The 19,972-nt window shown below is 39.8% G+C and overlaps 1 protein-coding gene across 1 annotated transcript in view; it reads right to left on the reverse strand.

Moving 5' to 3' along the window:
- The window catches only part of CDK6 (cyclin dependent kinase 6), a 126,176-nt gene that overhangs the window by 30,202 nt on the left and 76,002 nt on the right, over nt 1-19,972 (reverse strand). The gene's annotated exons all lie outside the window — the stretch shown is intronic.

A 19,972-nucleotide genomic window follows, 5' to 3' on the forward strand; every position in this document is an offset into this window, starting at 1 on the left:
ACAAGGCCTTGTTTTCTTAACTTTTGTGGATATAGATGTAGTCACCAGAGCCAAAGGGGAAACAAACAAGCCAGGGAATGCTGTGGGTTTATCCATAGGACAAATCAGAACCTGTAGCATGTCTGTTCTCACCTCTTTATGGTTTTATGTACTGTTTTCTAGAAAAGAAATGAGGTTAATTCAAGTGCATGGGCCAATTAGGGTAAACATGTCTGACCTGTGTCAAAAGTCCTCTCTGGAGAAACTGAAGAGATTAGAACTTTTTAAAAATAGTTGGATACAGACAAAGTCAAACCCTTCTCAAAGCTGCTCCTTACCAAAGGTATCACTGCTGTCTACTGTGGTTCCCTTGCACACAAAGGAACCCTAAACTGTCAGGTTTTAACTAAGCAACACAGCACAAGTATTCCTGGTGGATTCCTGACTTTTACAGTTGTGTGACTGTCTCTGCCCATGTGCTGCTGGTTAGACCAGCAGTAACTTCTCTCACCCTGTATATTCAAATGACACACTCTTTCCCATGGACAGATGCCATGGAAAGCTCCTGTTTTCAGGCTGTTCTTATCCTGGTGGTTATGTCACAATACATTGTAGAGACCCAGTGGGAGTTTTACTGGCACTACTCCATCGGTTTTGATAAGTCCTGCTCACTGGACCCACAGACATGGGACAGTTTATATTTATCCTTTTGTATCCCACAAGTAGACCAAACACAGATGAGGCTGGCTGTATCTTCAGGATATTTGCAGAAGAACACAATGAGCTTCTGCAGAGTCCTGTGTGAGCTACTATCTTTATAGAATATAATCTCAGAGCCACAGGAGTATTCTCCTCCTGAATACAGTTATAATCCAGTCATAATAACACATGACCATCAGCTAAGTGCCAGTATTTTCTTACTCTGTGCTGTAATTTAAACCTCTGACAATTAATATGGGGCCTGGGAGGGTCTCTACAATTACTGTTTTTTTCTTCAACAAACTTGAAGGTGGGAAATGTAACATGCAGGAGGAGCATGAACCAAATCAAAATTCTGAAACAAAAATGATAGAAACAAAGAAAATTGTAAGAATGAAAATAACTTTTTAAATTATGTTAACTAGGATAGTGAGCTCAGAATTTCAAGACCAACACTAAGAAATATGTAATAATAGTGGGGTTTTTTATGATAACAATGTAATTGTCTTCTAAAGAAAAATAACAATGGAAGTAATCAGCCGAATTTTCTGGTCAAAGTCAGATGAAACGAAAGTAAATACAACATTTATTACTATCATTACATGCCCTGACAGCCTTCGGAACCACTGAATGGCTATTGATAGGAGGTTCATGGATATTTGCAAGAGTGGTTGTATTTGCTAACAGTTCTTTTAAACACTGATGTTTATATAGAAAATTTGCCTATGAAACAGTTCAATAACACAGTACAAAGTACTGCACCGGCAAGTTACACTTCCAGATACCCATTCACAGAAACAGATTCCACTTTTGTGGAAATTGGGCATTACTTAGCTCCGTTTGTCTTGTTTCTGATTTGCTACCATACCAGTGATGCTTTTATGAAACACTTCTCTCTATAAAAACCAGAGAAGTTTCTTCAGAGATTCACTCCAAGGAAAGAAGACAAATATAACCAGAGGTCAGGGATACTCTCTGGAGCTGCCCTGTCTGAATCAGATAGAATTCCCCCTAAAACATGTTATTTCTCCTAATGCAGATATATCTCTCAAACTGAACTACGTTTTTATTATTGCAGTACATTTGTGGAAAAGCTTACTGAAGTAATATTGCTTTGAGAAATTAGATACAACAATTTCAACCCATTACTGTTTGTGAATGGCTGGGTGTAGTATCAGGAGAAGAGCTGTGTGATCTCTGATCTGTGGGAATACCACCAAACCTCATGATTCCTGGTTTGAGATCCACATGGCTGTTCTCACACAGAGCATAAGGATGATTTATTTTCCCCAATCCCACAAACCCTGCAACATTAGGGCTCTGCACTCTCAAAGGCAAAGAACTGGGGGATGCATGGGTTTGGACCATATGCCCCAAACTGAAGTCCTTCCCAGATAAGTGTGGCACAGGACAGCTGCTCCTTTCCCGAGAGATGCACCACAGCTCATGTCCGTGTCCGCGCTTGCTCAGGGGAACAGTGCTGTTTTTAGACAGCTGCGGAAGCGTGCAGCACAGTGGCTGCTTCTCCCATGTGACCCCTTACTGGCACAGCTCCCCAACCATTTGCACCCAGCTATGCTCCATGCATGCACACATAAGGGACTGGGAGATATTACTTGAGTAATTTGCAAAGCTAAACCTGTAAAATAGAAGATTTCCAGAAGACTAACAGTTAAATTTCAGCTAATGCCTAATTGCCTTATAGTCAGAGAGGACAGAATCTGTGTTGAGCTGTTTTGATATGCTCTGTCATTAATGTGTCATTATAAAAGTGATGAAGTAACCTTTATGGTTTGTAATATACAAGTCTGTGTTTCAAAATGTGAACCTGAAAGGGATCAAACTGTACTAAATGTCAGTTCGCACACAAGTAATGCCACAGATGACTCCTTTTGTGGTCAGGGTCTTCTCCTGAAAAGCACAGGATGATGTATATGACACAGTGGTTTTGACAGTTTCACACTCTCTCTTACCATAGAAACCAAGAAAATATTTGTGGACATTCCATTAACATTTGTAGAGAAGTAGAAATGAAAATTATTCTGAACACAGGATATGGTGAGGCTGAACAAGCAGGTCATCACTTCCTCTTTAGCACAGTTCTGAGTGAAAAAACGCTTTGCTTAGGTAAGCCACACCAGCAAGGAAACAAGGTCTCCCTGAGTGACAGTGCGCTCAACAGAGCTGCTTGATGAAGTCCCATTTTTAGGATGAAAAAAGCAAGCAGCTGCATCAGTACATCTCACTTAAATCTCTCCTGAAAATCTGACATACATGAAATGCATGATTGCTCTGTAGGAAAAGGGTTCATGTTCATGTGCTGATGGAGATCTTAAATTGTGCAAGACTCCAAAATACTTAGGAGGTTGTAGACTTTTGTGACCATGTTGCATTTTAGTCCTCTCACCTAAGCAACTTCTCTCCACTGCCTCCTCCTTGCTTCTCCTCACCCTGGCTGGTCTCTTCAGCTCCTCTCTTACATCCACCAGGTTCCTCCCAGATGTCCCATGACCTCCTGGCTTCTTTCCCCTGCCTACCTCCGCCTTCCTGCCACGCACACCAGTGGTCCCCTGACAGCATCACCAAACATGCCTAATTCCCTGCTGCTCCTGTGCACACCTGGGTGGACACAGCCTGCTGCCCCGTTACATCCCATGTGTTCTGCTGTCCCTCACATTCCCCTTCAGCTTCTTTGTACCTCCAAGTTCCCTCAAATTTCACACCCTGTCCTCTCTTCTTCCAACTGCCTCCAAAGGCTCCTGCGCAAAATGAGCTCCTTTCCCCTCCCTTTAGCTTTTTACCCCACTCTGCCTGTCCTGAAGATACCCCGTAGCATTTGTATTTAATAGATCAAGCCACGTGTGAAAAGACTGAGAATATTCATACACTGGAAGAAGTAGATACCTAAAGAAGTAACTAAGTTCCTTTTCCAGTGCACATTCTATGTTTCTACTATCCAGATAAGACTGGATGGTATCAGGTAAGAAGGGTACCAGTAGCTGCAGATCACTACTTCTAACTATTTAAAAGTTAATAGATTTAGGCAGCACTTCAGGATGAAAAGAAATTACATGTATATGAGAGGCAGTATAAAGGAAAAGAACATCTGCAAAAGTCTACTGAGGCTGTGTCTGACCCTCTAAAGAAGGAAATGTGCTCAGGAAGAAGCAGGAGGAGAGCTGCATTTAGAGTCAGATAAAGAAAGAGAACTTCATTTTGAAATAAAGCTTTCTGCCTTATTACACCTGACAGATGTGGCTATCCAGCACCCTCTAGCCCAAGGAGTTTCAATCCTTCACTTCATGGTACCAGTTTGTGATGAAAAATCAAATTAGTGGGAAATGTCTACTCACTGGCAACGTGAACAGAAGATCTAAGCATTGTGTCAGTCTCATATAATTTCCGTTTACTCTACAGAACATATTTTCATTTTTGTGTAACTGTTTTAATTTAAACGGATCTTCACAATATACAGCCCTTTCCAAATATAGTTGCTGTCTGAATAGCATTCAGTTTGAAAAACACAAACAGTGGTTTAGGGATGGGGTTGAGTAACACAGACACAAAACACTACATTTCAGTTTGCCACAGACTTTAAGTACAGACCAATGCCCAGTTGCACGGCTGCACGAACAAAGCAGGGATCAGACTGTAACACAGCAGCTATGTCTGTGCTAGGAAATTAAATGGGACAGGAAATGTTCCTTTGGCACTGAGACCAAAAAGTACAGAGTGGCTTATGTCCGTATTATTAAATTCTCAGCCTCCCAAAAAAGGTGACCGCATGCAAACTGCTTACTGGGAATGGTCTTTGGTCCATGCTTAACTGCCAGTGCCTAGGAACTGTCTGGGGAAGGGCTGGTTGGAATAACTCCTGCCAGGAACCATTCTAATAATTTAACAGTATAGACAATTGAGCTCCAGTACCCACAAATGTTTTCTGGCACTGTTTAATCTACCAGCCAGTGAGTCACGCTGTGGCCCCAGGTCTTCCTTTCACTCCAGAAAGAAGGCATTTTGCTATGCTTCCCTCATCTCCCCTGATTCAGAGGTGGCTCCACAAGAGTGAAGGCGTGGGGGAGGCATGGCCTACTGCTCATCTCACCCAGCTACTGGTCTTACTTTGTCCTAAACGTGTTGCACAGGTCAGATGAACACACACTGCATTTGATTACTATCAGTGGGGAGCATCTGACTGGCCTACATGTAGACATCTTCCTTTTAGATATCCAAAGCTGGATGAGACAAATTCTATTCTAATTAGTTCTGAAGTGGCTTGGAGGAGGCCCGTAAAACCTTTTAAAACACTAACTTTAATAGAAATCATGCCACAAAAGAAATGAGCAGGATGCTTAAATTCATATGAAGCATCCTTGAATCCAAGTAAAATTCTTCTTGTAAATATTTTGCTTTTGTGCCTGTGGTTTCTTCTGTGCTATTTTTGTACTGATTTTGTTAATTGTATTGACCATTGGATGCTGGATTGTTTTGTTACTTAAAGCATTTAAATCTCATGAAAGATTACTTGTAGATTTTTTTTTAATGTTCCTTACAGTGGTTCTTAAACTTGATTTTTTTGTTCAGTTTTCTCTAACAAGGCTTTCACATGATCTTCAGGACATCTTTTTGACTGTTTTTCATTTATTTTTGTCCTTTCTTTTTGAGTAAAATGAGGGAATATAGCTACAGAATATATGGCGCAGTATGTAGAGTCAAGCTCTTCAGTGTCACTTCATGGTCTTCCAGTTTCACAAAACATCTCTTGTTTCAAACTGTTCACAAGGATTCAAAGTGGAATCTTGCCAGCTTCACTAAGAACCTGCTACTTCATGGCTTGTTCTTCAGGTGTGGGACTCTAAAACAACTTAAAAAATTTTCTTCAAGTTTTGTAAAAAATTTCTTCTCAGCTGTATGACTAAGCTTGACACATTCGCCACAGATTAGTTGGAGAGGACAGAATTACAGACAGCATATTGATTGAAGCCTGGCTTCAATCCCCACTGCAGAGAGAGGCTCTCTCTGACTAATCCACCTCCCTCTCACTTGGTAGAAACACAGCTGAAAAGACTCCACAGACACTGAAAAGAAATGTAGTTTCTGAACTGAATATGCTAAAACGGCTTGCTGGTCTGACAGTGTAATATTGCTTAAAATGAAGTCAGTGTAATATTAAAAACTGCTTAGGAAAAGAAAGAATTTGTTTAATAAAGCTTCATCACCTTCAGTTTGGAGTATGGACCAATAACCAGGACTGAGCAGGGAAGAAGTGGCAAGCCAGAGGGCTGGTGACACTAGGTTGTGACATGATGGCATTTCTGCAAGATCATAGGCCCTACACTTGTCCTGTGTGCTGCTCTGAGTCCTCCTGACAGCCTAAGGTGGCCCCATTTCCCAGCCCTCTTGTGTAACAGATCCACTACCATGCCCTGCTCTGTTCCAGCAATGATGATATTCCCCACCTCCTCTTCAATTTCTGTGACCCCCAGGAACACTCCAAAGACCTTTGGAAGTGGGTCACATCTATGCTGCTTAGGGAAACGATTTTTGTGTGTATTTTTGTGTGTGTCTGAGTCCCAGGAAATAAGGGAGGGGGTAGTCTGGGGTGTGCTAGAGGCAGGAGCAAGGAGAAAAGAGGTGAGGAAGAGAGGGGAGACGATGCCTCTGAAGCACCATGCATAACAGTTCCAGCACAGGCAGAAAACATGTTCAAAACCCACCTGTCCCACAGGTGTAATGAGGCCAAGATAGGGGATTTTAGCATGTGCTAAATTTTAGCTTTTGTACAATGATGTGTTTTTCATCTCTGGATTGGAAAAGGGGTGTGTCTGCATTACTTGCTGGCAACTGTCTTACTGTTTTCCTACCACTATCCTTAGAGCATTCACTGAGCATTCTGCACTTATAAAGCAAACCTAGGAGTCTCTTTAATCTGTCTCTGAAGACCTATTATTATTCCTAACTGTGATAGAGAAGGTAATAATCACTACATTATATTATGTGCTTTAGTTTCCAGGGATAATATCTGTCTGAACAATTATATTTGTTTAATCTCTCTTTTAAGTAGTGGTTCTTCCACTATTATGTAACTGTTTTCAGTTCCATCACAGAGATAGGTATGGCTGGAGAGAATGTTTCTCTCTAAGAGAATGATGATTATAGTTTGTCTGTTTATAGAAACATTAAAATAGCTTCCCTTTTAAAGTAAGTGTGTATCAAACTACTCTGGTGGCTTTTAAAAAGCACTTTACTTCTTGACGAAGGATTTAGCATACAAAACATGAAATCCTTTCTAGTGCTACGAGTCTCATGAAGTGCACATGGTAATACCAATTTTATCTCTTTATTCATATTTGTCTCTATTTTGGGCACAAGCCTGATGAATTGCTTTATGAAAAGTGGAATGAATGTTGTTATCATACCATGAGTTAAATCATCAAGCAAAAGATTATTTATTTATAGAAGACACAAATCCTGATCACATGTACCACCCACTATCAAGTTGCTGTTTTAGAATGGGATCTCCTGTTTTTGATGCTAAAACATTTGTGCTTTGAAGGAAATATGGTTTAGCATCTACTGTGAGCTAACATGACAAATAAAGAAGCAATTCATTTCTTAGACACAAAATTAACCAGAATTTTCCTTCTTTTATTTCTAGGAAGAATCACATCACCCAGTGTGACAGTGCTGCTGAAGAGCATTTCTAGGTACATCCGTTGTCAGGAAGTGTGAATGTGTATGTTTGCACATCATGTGTGTAGCTGAAGAAAATTTACCTACATTCAGTGGGTTTTACCTTAAAAGTCTCTGTGCACTAAAGAACTGTGGGGGACAGCTACTAGAAAAGAAAACTGGCTCTTAACATGAGGTAGTATTTCAACCACTAGTGATTCAGACCTCACCTCAAAACTCATACAAGGAAATGTATTTCTACTAAGCAGAGTATTTCATAGAATTCTCTACAGACACGATAAAGAGAACATTTCTGAAAGACTACCTGAGACTTCAGGTGAAAAGTGTTTTATCTTTATACAAAAAGAAAGGGGAAAAAATAGTGTCAGCAACACTACCCTACCTGATCCAGACCCCACAAAATTCAGACTTGCCAGGTCTTGTTGTGTATTCTAAACCATTGAAACCATGATGCTCTGAGCTGCAGCGCAGCCTTCTACGGAACATGGGACAGCTCAATTCTTTACAGAAATGGTCAGCTTTGTATGCAATGAGGCTTGTGCTCATATTGCAATGTATTTACAGATAGAGATACTTAGCAACACTGAGAGTGACAGACTTTAAACAGGTAGCCATTCTTCAATCATGCTTCAAGACTCAGTAATCAAATCTGTAGACTGAAACAGCAAATTCTAATATCTATCTCAGAACTAAAAAACCCACAAAGGCAGAAAGAAATAAACATCACTGTCTTCTTATGCAGATCAAGTCAAACACCTACTGTAAGGAAGAAGACAATTCCTTCCACAATTCCAAATGACACTAGAGCTAAAAAACCCTAAAAAAACCTAAAAGGTGGCAGCCTGAGACTGTGTCTTGCAATACAGATCTTGTTCTGGCTGCAGCAGCTTGGCTTGTTTCCACTTGCTCAGTCACCTGTTGGCATCAGCCAGCTGAGGAAACAGTCCTAACTTCTAGTACCAGATCTTGGGCTTTGTTTCAGTTGCTTTTCTCTGCTCTACATTTTTAGGCCACAAAACCAACTCATCTAGCACCCTGCATATTCCCACCTTTTTTAGAGTCTCTCACATCACTTTTGCCCTGTGCCTGGGAGCAGAAGAATATGTAGCTCTAACCTGTGCCAAGGACCAAACTGTGGTCATCTCCATGCCAAGATCCCCCAAAGCTGCCCTTGTGACTGCCTGGTCTTTTCTTGGCTTCATCAGACTAGAGAATCTGAGCCCTACCACTTACAGTTTGACTTGATAATGAAGACCAGCTTTCCACTGCTACCAGAAAACCAGAGTCTGGTCAACAGAAAAAAGTGTTCCCACTTCCTGGGGTGCTGTGTTGGGACTCCAGTCCTGAACATAAAAAGCCTAAATGAAGCAAAACCATGAAGGCCACCACAGACCTCTCTCCCATGGAACTTGGGCCCACTTCTGTCAAACCATCTTTAACAAAAGGAGGAGATGCACAGAGAAACCATAAAGAATGGATTAAACTGGGCCAGTTCTCTAGGTGAGAGGCTTTACTGCGGACAGCTTGGGAGTCCAGACAGCAGAAACTTGATGCAAACAAATTCTACAAGATACTGTTTTCATTCAGTTGAGAATGAAACTTAGAAACTAATGTTGTGCCTGGAGGCAAAGTACCAATTTCACTGAGAGCATGGTACAGCAGATAAAAACGACATCTGTCAGTGATGGTCATGTAAAGCAATAGCTTAGAGTAAAAGCTCCTATATTACAGCAGAGCTCAAAGAGAACCCAGGGTTGCAAACAAGTCAGCTTCTTTGCACTAGAAGCTTCACTTGGGATGTACCTGCCCTCACTATTTCACAAGGTGCAGACTTCAACTGGCTTATCATCACAATGACCATCACAGAGCTGGGCCTTCCTACACCTATGGCATAAAGAATTTGAGCAACTCACTGCAAATCTGTTCTACATTTGAAACTGAATGCAGTAGATTTTACTATGGCCTTACATCAATCTATGGCTTTAAACTGAACTAAGCAAAATTGTAAATGATTTCACCATAGAGGCGAAACTCCCATTAAATACCTTTCAAGAACTCCTTGAAATTACATTTGGGAAACAAAACCCTCATGAAACATCTTTTTTTCAGTAACAAATGTGAAAACAGAGTTGTAAATACACACAAAGAAAATAGGAAAATTTGAACTTTCCGTATACAGATGCAATATATGCATAGGTGTATGCATTCATACATACCTAAACATACCACAGATCATTAGAAATTAGTTCAGTCTTGAAGTAAACATCACCAGGACAAAGACCTGCTGTAATTTCCAGCCAAAAGCAAGGACTGGAGAGAAAGGACAAAAACAGTAAGAGGGGTCTTCAGACTGTCTGAATCTCACATTTAAGTAGCTATGTGAGCTTAAGACCAATAAAATGCTAGGCACAATCCACTGATTTTCTAAAGCTCTTTGTAGACATCTTTAGTTATCAAATTCTTCCTCCTTACTCTGAACGTGTCTGTGGGTGTTATGTGTAGATGGTCACACACATTAGAAAGACCTGTGCTGCAGAAACAAGCAGCTGTATTTGAGCTAAAGCACTACTGTGAGTGATGCATTTTTGGTAGACAGATACCCTGGGTAAACGGATGTTTTCAACAAAGGTTCATATGGAGTCCTACCTGGTGAAGCCTGTAACCAAAAGCGGTGGTAGAAGCACTATGTGTTTGCATCTACATGAACATCTTGTGCAAATGCTATTAGGTGAATCTCAAAGTGCAAACTCAGCCTAAGGGGATTTCAATGGCACCTCCTACAGCCAAGCACATTCTTTGACCACAAGGCTAGGGGTTTTCTGGGTGACAGCTCTTTCCTTACCTTTGCTGAAGCCAAGTCACTATTCTGCCAGGAGTATATGAGTCATGGGGCAAGACTGTGTCTGAAAGCAGCTGAGAGCTTAAGAACCATTAGCTGGAAGGGGCAAGGAGCCGAGTTTCTGGATACTGCTCTGGAATGTGTATGCATTTTACATTAGACCATCACTGGATAAAAATAAAAGCAGCCATTAATTATATTAACCAGGCTGGATTCTACTTTGTATCTAGACAGACTGTATTCCATATTTCTGCTTCTAATGCATGGGACTCACAAAAATTCTAGAAGACAGCACTCTGCTTTATTCTGTGGAGAAAGAAGCAACATCTCCTCCATTGCTACTTGATACACTACTCAGTAGCCAAAACTAGGGTTCACAGCACAAAGTGAAGTCCAAGATTTTGCAAGAAGCCAAAAAACTTCATCCACTTATAAATGTTACAACTATATGACAATTTAGCAGAAAACCAAAATGTTACAGTTGGTCCAATACTAGACCTTGGTAGACTTCATCTCCCAACTTTAAAGCTTGTGTGATTAATTTATGTTATTTTCAAGAAGCCACATTCCAAGGAAAATTAATTACAGATAACATATTGTATTAGTCAGATAAAGAAGACATGAATTAGTCTAGATTACTGAAGACTCTACTCCAGAGTGTTCACAGACTTATAGAATGTTTTATTTGTGAAAATAATGCTGTAGATCAGACTTCTACAGATAACACTCTCAAAATTGATACAAAGCATCAATTATTTCAGCTAAAGAGATAATAGCTTAAGACAATACAAACAGGAATGTTCAAGGTAATGAGTGCTTTCATGTTACAAGTTCTGAAGTCTGAGGGCACTGCATCAGGCTAAAGGACAATGAGATAAGAACAATATTGCTAGTTACTAACAAATGGCAGATAAAAGACCTCTTCTGGATTCTGATTAAGTGACAGCATTCTACACATTCCTGTGAGTTGAGAAAGTTTGCCTGAGAACAGCAGCTATGTTACATGTGAAGCACCACTAAACAAGCGTATCTCTATGTTTTCAAATTCCAGCATGAGTAATGGCTCTTTCTCCCATCTCTTTAACTTGAACAGAAGCCCCCTCTCTCCTTCTGGACACGCAGGAATAACTTGCCATGCTTCAGTTTCCATTAAGACATATAAATGTATATGCTGAAAGTAAAGAGAAGTTCTGTAGGACTCCATGGCTGCGAGCCAATGTTTACAATCCCCTGGGTGGGAAATGACGGGTGAAAGGCTCTCCATGGCAGGCTGTAGGAGTCTTTGCTGTTGCCGACAATGACCTTCTGCCTCTATTTTCAAAGTAGCTCCCTTGTTAACTCCTTGAACACTGTGTGCAGAGAGGCCTCAGAGAGGAAACGCTTTTTCTGAGAGTACAAATCCACTTTGAGGCATCTGTTTGACAGACTCCGATTCAGCAGTGGTTAAGGCAGTGTGGACTAATATGTGTACTCTGCATCTGCTTTTGGAGTGTGACACTAAGATGCAATTCTAATAGTCCAGAACTACGCTTAACTGTGTTCTGCATGATACAAAGTGAACGTTCTCAACTTCAGGGAAGGCACATCAATTTACAGGCACAGGGGTTTGTCAAACACTGAGCATAATGAGTCCCCAGGACAGAAGGAAAAATCCAATTTATAGAGGTATGTTTTAATTCTATCTGGCCAGTCAGCAGCAACGTTGTTTGCTGGTAGCGGTAATACCTTCTCTTGGGGTCTCCTTGGAAGGGCAATGATACTAAAAACTGAAGACATACTGAACTGCCATTGGTGCAGTGAAGATACACGACACAGCACCCAGTGTGGAAAGGAGATGTACTGCTTTAAAAGGTTTTGCCCCTCTCCTGCCTGACAACGTAAAATACAATATTTAGGAGATCTCTTCATGTGTCACATCCCTTTTGCTACTCCGTAAATCACTCATGGGTTGTAACAGTTCAGGAAGAGTCCTTATAAAAAAAGATAAAAATGGACTTACAAAAAAGGCCTATTAAAATGCTTATTGCAATACGTACTCATCTTTGAAAATACGTAATAAATCCAATGGAAACTAATATTCAAGCACTAGTGCAGGTGCTTTAATGGTCTCAGAGAGGGAGTCAAGTGCTCTTGTGAAAACAACCACCTTACTACCAGTTAACCTTGGAATATATTTTCCCATCATCTTTGAAACTTGTCTAAGCCTTTTCCCCACAAAGATCTGTTCTCAGAAACAATAATTGCATGCAAAAAATTCTCTACATATTCCCTGAAAGGGAACAAGAGTGCTTGCCACCTCCAGAAAACGTTGACAGCATTAACAGCCACACAGAGACACCAACATCTACCCCCTCCTTGAACTTTTAGAGAAGTCCTGTAAATAACATCCTCATGTGATCAGGAAATACTTCTGTGTGTGGCTCCGTGGATGCTGAAGAGGAGAGAAGAGAGAAGCAGCACCAGAAGCCAGAACTGCTGCAGAGACACCAAGCCCAAGTATCAGCAGCTCTGAGACTGACACAGACCAACAGCCTCTAAAGCTGTTGCATTGTCTAAGGTTCTAAACTTAAAGAGGAACAGGACAAGCTGGTAGGACCTCAGCTGTTTTTCTGAGGCAAAAAATTTTTTGCATGAAAAGGCTAATGTTATTAGGCTGTGTCAAAAAACACAACTAGACATCTCAAAAATGCTCCAACCTAACTCCAAATACGCACATAATTCCTAGCGATTTCAGTGGAAGCTCTGAGCGGTTAGAGGAAGACATCTGCAGACACTGAAATCCCTGATATTTACATCTGTGCTTGGCTTTCATTGTTAGTACTTTAAAAAGCAGTTTTAGAAACAAAAAATTAGAAATGGTCTGTGTTTTCTGAAGAGTATACAATTGCAGCTAATAAATACTATTTTTTTCGAGGGAAATGGTAGCCTGGAAGAAAACGAATTTTTGATGATAGCAAACAAAGAACATATTTAGTTTGGAATATTTTTTTTTCTGTTAATATGAGGTTTTGTTACTGCTGTTTAAAATCATTAATGATCCTGGGATCAGAAACTAAGTGTTTGCAAGACCTAACAGTATTATTGTTTTTATAAGGATACACTCAGGCTGAATTTAGAGCAAGTTAGTTTTTGTAATATAAAGCTTTTACAAAATATGGGTCTAAATGACCTATCTTTAAGCTTTTTATTTACAAAGCATCTTTAAACACCAGACAAACTTTGTTTTGTTTTGGGCTACTGCATGAAAATCTGAAAATGAAACTTCTTTGAAAAGAAATAGGAACAAGAGTAAAATAGCCCATGGGCACAATCCAGAAGACAAACAGAACTGAACAGCACAACTAACAAAAAAAAAAAAAGAATGGATTTTCAGCTACAGCAAAGGTGTTACCAGAATCAATAAAAGAGGCTTCTAAGCGCTTCTGAAGAATTGAAGTGTTAGTCTAGCAACATGCCTTGAAATCACTTATGTAGAGACTTACAGTATTTCTTAATACAAGTCTGGGGTGTAATCTTCAGGCTGAAAAATAATGTAGAGTACTGGAGATGACCTCTCTTAACCATCTTGCTGTTCCTGTCTGTAGGACCTGGGATGAACAACATTTGACTGGGAAATGCTGTACACAAGAATGCTATCTATGTGTTGTATCTCATCTGTCAGGCACAAGTGTATTTTAATCAGTTACATCTCAGGCAAGTACATAGTAGATTACATACCACTCCCATAATAAGTGATCTATAAATCAGCTTATTTTTCAAAGTTTAAAAGACTTTCGTTGTCCTTGTCTGCAGAAGGAACCAGTGTACTTATGAGAAATGAAGCCTATTCTAATTAATCTGACTTCCTGTGAGGTTTTAACTATTTTGCAATGAGTAGCAGCTCACTACATGCAAATAAATGATTTTTGATTTTTATGAGGAAAAAAAGGCAAATCTGTTATTTGGAACATAATTTTGGTATCGGTACATTTATGTTTTTAAGCATGGGCCTCTCTTGAACTTTGCTGACTTGGACTTAAGAGAGTCTCATGCCTGCCAGCGATCCAGGAGCACGCTGCACTTACCTCTCCCATAGATCTGACCCTTTTCTTCATCTACTGCTTTTACACCACTTTGACAGCTTTTTTCCAAATGACATCCCTAATTGTGAATAAATTACATTTACAGATGCCACTAGGGACACCTATAATGTGTGACGGGTCTTTAAAGAGAGTAAGAATCTGTTTCTACATGTGATAGGATACACAATGGTTGGTTATAAGGGTATGAAGAAGGCATCCATGCACATGAAACAGCACAAGTATTAGTAAAAAATGAGTAATTTTGTACCAAGGGCCACCTGAAGATGGTCCAAGTACATCTAAAAATGCTGTATAAATATAGGACAACTTAAGCTCATAACAATAACTTATTTCTCATCAATTGAACCTGCTGTAGCTGCAAACCCTGTCACTGCCTAGTGCAGCTGGTTCTCCCCTCTATACCTACCAACAGCCTTCACACTAACTTGCATCTTCTTTGGAGAGGTGGCCTAATACCTGCAATCTGTTCGTGTTTCTTTTCTCTGCTAAGTACCAGTAGAGCAAAATGTCTTGCGACACTGCATATAGTAAACCAGGACTATAAAACTTCCTTAAAAAGATGCCAACACCTTAACTGTTTACGAAGACAAAGAAAATAGAAAAATGGTATCAAACTAGCATGCTTACGCAGCCTTCTGTTTTTATCCGAGTGTTCATGCTATACTGTGGGCTTTTCCCTAAACCAGATAACTGTAAGGTCTGATTTCATTGATGAGTTTAAAAAGGCAGCATTCACTGCTACTGAGGGTCTCCTTCTTGCAGCTGTTGCTGTGATGGGTTGTATTTAATGAAATTTTCTCCCTCTTCCCTTTGAAAACTTATCACCTATGATTTAACATTCAAAACCCAGCTTCTGTTCAAACACCTCACAACAATAACAATGCATATGCATTGATGTAGTTTATTTCTTGTAACAAAATCATTAGATTCATGAAGCAACAACTGAACTGCTCCATACACAGTATATAGTTAAAACTGCAGAACTGAAGCCAAAATATGCACAGCTAAAAGGAATGTTACAGGGGGGCCTCTCTTAGTGAACAAAGCAGGCTCAGTTTGGCTCTTTTTCCCTAGCGCTACCACATCCGCACATCGTTAGTTGGAAAATTCCAGATATATGCTGTAATTTTTTGTGCTTTTTTTTCCCAGTACACTTGAGGCTTTAGTGTCCAGATGCCATTTTCCCCCCCTTATCTGTCCCTGCTAGTTTGGGTCTTTGCCAGTTGTGGTCAACAATTAATACAGCAAAAGAAAAATACAGTACACTCCCTGGCAACTGGCAGAGGCTCACAGGAAATACCAAATAAAAACTTTATTATGTATTGTTTAACTATTTTGTTTGCCTGTGGGCCACCCTGTTGTTGGTGTAATTTAGAAAAGCATGCTCCATCTGGATGATCTGTGCGCAGGCTCATTGTTCCCAGAATCTGTCACGCACAATCACTGCTTCAGCCTGTGGCCCTCTGCAGAAAGAAGCAAAGGCATGGCAGCCCTCCAGCCTGCATTCCTTTTCATTAGACAACTTGTGACCAAATGTTAGAATAGAAGAGTAACCTTTTAATATTCATGTAATTAATTTACTTTCCCCTTTAATTATAAACCTTCACGTGAAAAGAAGAAAATAAAAAGACTTCCCTTCATGATTCTCCTCCCTCCCCCATCCTTTCTATCTGCTTTCTGGGACGTGGAAGGTGCTGGTTTCATTACACATAGGTACCAGTACCTCTGTCTATTGCGAAATTCACACAGCCTGAGCATGCTGGCAGGCTTTTAATTTATGTATTAATTGGTCTGGTACATGGAATAGATTCTGAATTATAATAAAATGGGAGAAGTTAAATTCTTTCCTCTATACACCCTTGCAGCATCTGCTTCCTTGTCTTAATCAGTGGGGTAATCCATTGAACACAAAGCCATTCTTCTGTATTTGAAAACACAATAGACATCTAATTGAAGCTCCCTTTCACAGTAAGGTCAGCATATGACTCAAAATACTGCGTCAGCTGGGATTTTGGCTGTGCAGGGTTAGGTGTATAGGCAGTGCTTTGTCAATTCTGCTCTCCTGGAAGATGGTGGTGTTTTTTCTCTTAGGTTAAAAGACCAGTGTTGAACTGGCTAACATGATGCAAAATTTTGCTCCCTACAACTCAAAAAGTGCATTTGATTGCAAGAGAAAACATCTAATGCTTTAAGGTCCCACCATGTGAGTTAATTTCGGCACACTGAACTGAGGCCCTAAATTCCATGTGGGTAGCTCACCTTTTAGTTGCTACAGCCCATTGAGAGGAATCAAATTATAGCAGGTTATAATTCCAGTAAATGAAGCTAAGGTAGAAACTGCCTGTCTTCAGGACAGCATTTAAGTTCTTATTGCCTGATTTTGACTGCAGTTTCAATAGGTGATGAGGACATTAAGGATTCACAGCCACTTGCCATATCAAAGGATGGGGGTCCAAACACAGTCAAGTATCCTGCATAAGTTGCAATGGTTTCTATGGCAACTGAGGAACTGTTACTGAACTTCACTCATTTTTCTTTTATTAAATAGGTATACTGCCATGTTAGGTCTGCAAGTGATCAACATTTTTGTTAGTGGTTTGATTAGTTCATGCATCAACCCATCACAGAAATAGAAAGCAGCAAAAGAGATTCTCTGTTGTGGTCACTTAAGCAAAAAGATAGTGTAACAAGTCAGAATGTTTTACATGAGGGCAAGACTTAAAAAGTAGAAAGTCTTTGACCTAGTAATAAAATAGCACTTAATCGAGTTGGAACAATTCTGCCTGTTAAGTACCTTTAGCAGGGAATACAACAAAAAAGATGACATTTTTCATATTAATTGCATATTCAAGATATAGTATTTCAGATATTCACTATGAAAGAATTCCAGTTATGTGTCAAATTAAAGTGCTTGCATATAAAAAAGTAGCATCTTCTGTCCAGAAGGCAAAGCAGCGACTGGAAATAAAAGTGAACACAAACACTCCTTGGCCTAAAGCAATAAGAAATTAAAAAAACTCAACCAAGTATAATGCAACAAAAAAAATCCTTGTCATTGTACTTAGTATGGCCTAATTTTTCCTGTCAATGGATTGACCGTCCTGGTCTTTTTATGCTTCCTCAATTTCTTTTTGCTCTCTTTTCTCCTAATTTCCTCAATGTACTGTACAGACTTCTATGGATGTGCTATAAAATAAACAATTTTTATGGGAAAGAAAGATGTTAGGAACTGTGCTAAGCTGAATTCAAAGAAAGAGGTAGGATGGACTGTACTACAGTCAGAACTCTACAGTTAAATAAAAATATTGCAGTATACTTATGACAAGTCATTTAAGATGTAACAGAGGTCAAGCTTCTCCCAGGATTTCCAGATTCTTCCCCAATGAGCAAATAAGCTTAAATAGTAATGTAAGAACTGAGTAATTAAATTTACATGAATTTTAATGACATTACTCAGAGGATAAAACCACGAGAATGAAAAGCAATATGCATAACTACACACATGAATGCTTACAAATATCAAAGGAAAGTAATACACTCCCATAAAGAAATCTTCTTTCCTCTGACGAATAGGAGACAACGTTAAAATCCTTGATTAAAATAATTATGTTGACTAATTGAAAAAATTAGTCTGTTAACTAGGAATTTATCATAATGGAAAAATTTAATGCTTGGCCATAAATACATAATACAGTAAAATGTCTTCAACAAAGAAAACAGCTCTTGATTCAAACAGAAAACCAGATCTTGATTCAAATTTGTACAGCGTGTAACACAATGATGTTCTGTTCCATGTTGACGGAGTCTCAAAGGAATCATCTCTGCTGAGGGGATTATGATGCAAAAGCTTAACTGCAGACGAGTTCTTTCCTGATGTCAGAACAGAAAGCCATAGTTTCTCCAAATGACCACACCCTGATAGGACGGTGCTGTAACTTCCCATTCTACTGACCAAATCTGAAATCCTTTTTTACAGCGTAAGAACTATAAAACTGAAAACATACCTCTTCCACCTGAAAACTGTACTGGAAGCATGCAGGAACAGTTCTGATGAGCTTTTCACCTGGACAAGGTGCTAATACAGACCCACTAATTCTTGGAAATGCCCAAAGCAGTGTTCAGAGCAGGATATTTCAGTCCTGAAATGAACGTTCAATCAGGATTAAAGGGCTTCTCCATTTTAGCATGTGCCTCACCAGGAATTATTGAGAGATTTATGCTCATACCTCTGAATGGGTCTGGAGCTTAAGGGACACATACGGAATCCTCAGAAGAAAATGTTAGATCTAACAGGTACGATTGTCTATTCAATACTTGTGCTGTTTTTTCAGACTTCTGGGCTTAACTGCAGCTGTTGTCTGTGGAGCTATTAATGTTTATCACAGAAGCATAGAATACGCTCAGTCGGAAGGGACTCATCAGGATCACTGAATGCAACTCCTGCACCTGCACAGGACACCCCAAGAATCACACCGTGTGCCTGAGAGCATAGTGCAAACCCTGCTTGTACTCTGTCAAGCTTGGTGCTGTGACCACCTCCCTGGGGATCCTGTTCCAGTGCTCAACCACCCTGAGGGAGAAAAGCCTTTTTCTGATATCCAACCTAAATCTCTCCTGACTCAGCTTCATGCCATTTCCTTGAGTTCTGTCACTGGTCTCAAGAGTGAGATCTATACGTGTACCTGCTCCTCTGTTTCCCCTTGTGAGGATGTTGAAGACCACAATGAGGTCTCCCCTTAGTCTCCTCTCCTGCAGGATGAACAGACCAAATGACCTCAGCCACCTCTCATAAAACTTCACCTCCAGACTTTGCATCATCCTTGAGGCCCTCCTTCAGACACTCTTTAATAGCTTAATGTCTTTTTTGTATCGCGCTGTCCAAAACTGCACACAGCACTCCAAGTGAGGTTGCACCAGTGCAGATTAGAGCACCAAAAGAAAATCTGATGTGGACATCTTCTCAAGGGGCAAGGTGAAAGATTCTCTGTCGTGATGATTTGATTAGCAACACAGAAGAAGAAAAATAAGACCTGAATATCAACTGTATCAAAATCTTGAGTTACTTCACAGAAAGCAGCAAGTGATCAGAGAGCCTATTTCAATGCATATGAAATACAAAATATATGATTCCATCCCTTCACCTTTAGCTGTTCTTCAAGATAAAGTATAAAACGCCTTCCATTTTTTAAATTCTAGTTATCTGTGTACTGTAGCTTACTACCACTGCTTATGAAGCTACTGAAGGCATAGAGGAAAATAAAAAACTCTCTGATTTTTATGCGACTTAGCCTCAGGCATTTTGTGTATTTTTTGACAGCCTATGATATGGTAAGATATTAATAGTCCTCTTATTAAAAACCTTTTTCCATCCCTTGGCATGAAAAATAATAAAAAATTACTAGTCGAGTACCCAGCATGAAGGGTAACACAGTACACAAAGTGATATAGGTACTCACTATAAAGAAGAACTAGCATTCACTTATCATGAACGTTTTTATTCCTAGTCAGTCTAATAGCTTCCTCAGCTCAGTATGAATCTAAGAGTTTTGGAAGGATTTATGCATTTTACTTGCTAATAGTGTGAGGGTCAGATTACACTTGCAGTGTATCAGCTGCAGGAAAAGTAAGTTCTACATAAGCATAGCAGTTCCCCTCTCAGACAACCTGGTCTTTGCACACT

Source organism: Coloeus monedula, assembly GCF_965178545.1.
Source record: "Coloeus monedula genome assembly, chromosome: 1".
Classification (NCBI taxonomy): domain Eukaryota; kingdom Metazoa; phylum Chordata; class Aves; order Passeriformes; family Corvidae; genus Coloeus; species Coloeus monedula.